Source organism: Berghia stephanieae, chromosome 5 (assembly GCF_034508935.2).
Source record: "Berghia stephanieae isolate SIO BIC M18660-M18661 chromosome 5, UCSD_Bste_1.3, whole genome shotgun sequence".
NCBI classification, from domain to species: domain Eukaryota; kingdom Metazoa; phylum Mollusca; class Gastropoda; order Nudibranchia; family Aeolidiidae; genus Berghia; species Berghia stephanieae.
In genome coordinates, this window is record NC_088364.1 from 33,312,005 (window position 1) to 33,317,097 (window position 5,093).

A 5,093-nucleotide genomic window follows, 5' to 3' on the forward strand; every position below is an offset into this window, starting at 1 on the left:
TAGTCGTAGTAGTAGTAGTAGTAGTAGTAGTAGTAGTAGTAGTAGTAGTAGTAGTAGTAGTGGCAAACTTAGAGGTTGAGAAGCTTATTGTTTGCCACTCCTCTATGACTATAATATTAAACGGATGGATGGAAGATCAAGAAGTAAGTACTCGATGTCCTACGACCGAATCTTAATCTCAAGCCCATGGCTGGGAAAATGAAATCCTAAAAATTGATAGAGTACTACCATCCATCACAACCTTAAACGATCAAATAAACCAAGAGGCACAAAATATGACCGAAAACACATGGCAGATGTCTTCGATATGAATTGCAACACTCAATAATTAGCCAGCTAGTTATTCTTTAACTATAAATCGAAATCGTTAAAATTTTAAGTGAGGTGAAAAGTTCGTTACATCAAACTGGCCAAAGGTACATATACAGGTTTTTGAAATCTTCGGTAAATCTTAGTGTCGAAAAAATATCAAACAGAGGATTGTCTTCATATCGAGAGAAAAGTGTCATCAAAATATCGCTGGATTCAAAGTTTACGAATGTGTGAATCTTTGCCATAAACCGATCATAATGGGAGCGATCTATATTCATGTTTTCGTCCAACCAAGTCATCAATAACATGATTTGTTGCTGTCCAACGATTGGATATTTCTTTAAAAATGTAAACACTCTGCTTTGTTTATGAAAGTTATAAGCATACCAATGTGTCAAGCTGAACAAAATGACCAATCGTGATGTTAGATATTTCAAAAACTGTGAACACTTTTCACTATGTGGGTCACTTTGAGCACACATTACAATGTGGCCAATGACCTCGAGCACATGGAAATATAATATAGATCATGCCAATTGAGCTAAAAAAAAAAGTACTTTGTTCATAAATAATGTATTTTTGTTTTTAAAATAGACGCTAATATTGAATTTTACGGGTCTAAAACACACTCCTAAACATTCAGACATTTCTTGAAAACTTTTATTGCTGTCTATGCAGTGGGTTGAGATCCTACTCAAGCAATGCAATTTCAATAAATGTAGTTATACGTCCAATTTTATTATGTTAATTGTGACCAAAGCGTCATTTCGGTATTAAGGCAGGGTGATTCCGACATCGAATCTGAAGTGAAAATGTTCGTGGCCTCAAAATTGAAGTATTTTGAGAACTTGCATTGGTTGATCTCAGTGGGACACAATAATATAAAAGAACATTTAGAACTTATTCGTCATCAAAGTCAATTTAAGGCTGTTGTTCATCCCGACAATAATAATGGGCAAATTATCCGATAGCTCAGTTGGTAGAGCACTCGCAAGCAAAGGGACCGATTTTGACCCCGGGTGCAGTCAAGATTACTGACCCACCTCTGTCCACTCAGCAGTATTGGGTAGATCTGACGGTACTTACTTTGAAATAGACTGGCGTCCTATCCAAAGGGTAGCAAGCAATTGCTATTGCTTTTGTCCGTTTCACACTATAGAAAACTAGATAAACTCCGTATCCATGGACGTATGGCTCTGAAGGACTACTTTATCAAAAACTGTATATTAAGGATATGCATCAATTATCAATAATGAGGCTTATCTCAAACAAAATTAAAGAAACAAAATGCGAGAAATTGATTAATGACATCTTTCATTTAAAGCATAAAATTGATGAATTTACCAAGGTAGATCGCTTCGCTCATGGTCTCCTGACTTTATTCCATGAAGAGAAACAATAGAGTCGGTCGTAGAACTTTCGATATACACATTGTGTCAGGGAATGCCATACCGCTGGCCTACAGACTCGCTCAAGTACGTTTAGATACTTTTAATGCTTTAAAAAAAAATTTAATTCTAACTAACGGTAGTTAGGAAGAGCTTGTACAATAGTAATACAATAACTGCGATCTTCTACTACAAGGCGAATTTATTTATTGTATTTTATTTGGTATCAATTGTCATTGGATCTTACATTGTTTTTTCCTTGTGCATACTATCGACAATATATCATTGACTTAAACAGTCATAGTGTTGGTGCTAGAAAAAGACCCTAACGGTTTGCGCAGTTTGTGAAAGTCCTCTTTGACAGGAGAACGTTGACTTACAACGGCTCTTCAGGCCAATTAAGCCTTCATCAGTCAGTTAACACCCTTGCCATCTCTTCCACCCTATAATCTGTCCTTACCCATGTGACTTCGTGTCCTTGTTCTGGAATGGGACCCTTTGGGGTCACCTGGGCTCTGCCCTTTGTTCCTTGAAGACAGTTACAGGATCAGTAGTCTTCTTGTGAGTGATGCTTAGTTTTCCCTGTAAGTTATCTTTCCATTACGGTATGGATTTTAACATGATGCTTATTTTGTAATTTTATCATAGCGCTATCCTTTTTAGGCGGAGATGCTCTGGTGATGACAGTGTGGGACTTTTAGTTTGTTTTAGACTAGACTCCTAATCTCTGTTGAACTAGTTCCCTTTGTCTTACTTTTTTGGTGCTCAATAGCTATATTTCAATCTATGACCGTTTTATCAAATTCCTTAGTACTGGCACTGAAATTACCTGTAAACACCGTAACCACAAACAAAAGTTATAAATAAACCAATAAGCACATAGTTTGCCAAAACCTAATTCTGATTGGTGGCCTGATCACAAATGTGGAGTTTGTATAAATATGCTGACTTATCCTCACTTCAGAACATCGAAGTATCTATATGTTAAAAAGCTTCAGCGATAAATTAACAAACATTTAAATAATAAAATGTGTGTTCAATTAGAGCGATCTTTATTCAAATGTCGTCCAATCGAGTCATCAATCACTTGATTTGTTGCTATCCAACGACTGGATAATTCTTAACAAATGTAAACACGTTGAGTTTTTTGTGAAAGTTGTAAACTTACCCATGTGTCAAACCGAATAAATTAACCAATCGTTTGATATTTAAAAATCTGTGAACACACGTTAACTATGTAGGTCACTTTGAGCACATTTTGCAGTGTGACCAATGACCCGGAGCAGATGGGAAGGTAATATAGATCATCCCCATTGACGGGAAGGTTTCAATTTTTTTTTATTTACTATCAACTTTAACCCTAACTTTATTTTAATTTTAATTTGAAAGTCAGTATTTCCAATATGAATGGCTGTTCAAAAATGCATATTGTTTTTAACAAATAACATGTTGAGAATACTTGGGTGAGGGTTTTTGACCTCCCATGTTGAGCGGAGAGGTCTTTCTGTTTCTTTTAATAATATGCATCTGTGTTCTTTTTATTAGCTTGCTTTCTGTCCATGTCTTGGAATAAGATACATAGTTTTGTCTTGGCTCTAGTTGAAGTCATTGACTTGGAGGGAAACAGGTACATAATAAATCAATTGATTTGAGAGAGAAATTATTTCCTTTGTAAATGGCCTCTCTGATATGTACACTTATGATTCTGTTTGTTTTGAGTTTAATATTTTGTATGCATTTAATTGCGTTCCTTTCAGTCAGATCCTTTGCATGTGTCTGGAAGAGAATTTTAGGTTATCTCGAACTATGTACATTGGCAATTTGTTGTTGGAATCTGCCTATGTTCCTTACTTGGTGCAATTGTTTTTATCTTACTTTTCTCATTTTCTTTTAATGGTAAATCTAGATAGAAATTTTTAAACTATCCAATCTCCCTCCTTTTAACTTGCGCTAAAATGACCCAAATAATGTCACAACTGTCGTAAACTCGTTAAAACAAAAAATGCTCTTTCGTTTGCATACTACCGATAAGAAAGAAACTTTTAAATAATTAAGGATCCAAGTCTACATAGTATTTAATATTTTATAGTTTAATAATAGAACATTGTGATGTTACATAAAGATTACATACATTATAATAATGTTATTATTGAAAATATCATCATAAAAATATCCACGGTATTATATCGATAATAATCTAACATACACTGACATAACACTCTTCCTTATCGCCTTGGCCACAAAATCTATAATTCATTCAATTACAGATTAAGACCTTTCAAAAAGTCATAACTAGAGACTTTTGACCTCCTGAGACCTCTCACTTCCTGAGACTTATGACCTCCTGTAAAGTATGACCTCCTACGAATTCTGACCTTGAATTTCCAGAAATTCTAAGGCTGATCTCCTGATACTTCTGACCTCCTAAGAAATCTAACTGCTGAGATTTCTGACCTAAGCCTTTTGACCTCATATGAATTCTGACCTTTCCAGAAATTCCTATACCTTAGACTTGTTACACCTCTTCGTTTCAAGACTTTTTTATTTTTGAGTCACCTAATCGCTCGACTAATGAACTGAAAGTTTTTATGGCCAAAGTCAGTTCAAGTTGTTTTGTCGGAGCATTGCAGAATTCACATTGCTTGTACCATCTAAACTCGCCAACAATGCGTTGTAAATAGAGAAGTAAAGGATTAAGAAATAACATTCTGATATATAAATCTACATAATCAATAAATATCTTTAAATGCTTCGCATATGGAAATTCGAATTAAACATGAGCATTCAATTAAATTTATAATGGTATAAGTTTTTAAAATAGGTTAACGAATGACTCACGTTGCACACTTCATTGAAATCCAACAGTACAACCAACAATGTCATGTTTATTTAATAATTCGCATTTAAACCGACTTACTAGCATACACATACTAGCCGCATATCATTTACATATTTTTCCGTTTTAAGATAGCACATCGACATGTAAATCATTATTCAATTAAGCAAATACAAAAGTAGCTAAACAATAACGGCAAAAAAAAAAAATCTCCCACGAGATATTTTGTTAGTCTTTCTTGAACAAGACTGTAAAAACCAACGCCACAAAGTGAGCAATGGGATCTATCTAATCGTCTTGCTCAAGGAAAGAAGATGAGACATCAACAGCGTGTCTCGAATCTATGATTGTTGGTTATAAGTGCAATGCCACATCCACTAAGCCTTTTCTCCCCTTTTAATGTGGTTTGTTAAGATAACCACGCCGGCGCTTAAATGTAGATCTAGAAGTACTTATATTATTATATTTCACGTATTTATGGTAAAAGCATAGTCATGCAAATTAAATTGAGCTTTAAGAAGTTGAGCTTTTATATAGCGCAGTATTCATTAAACATG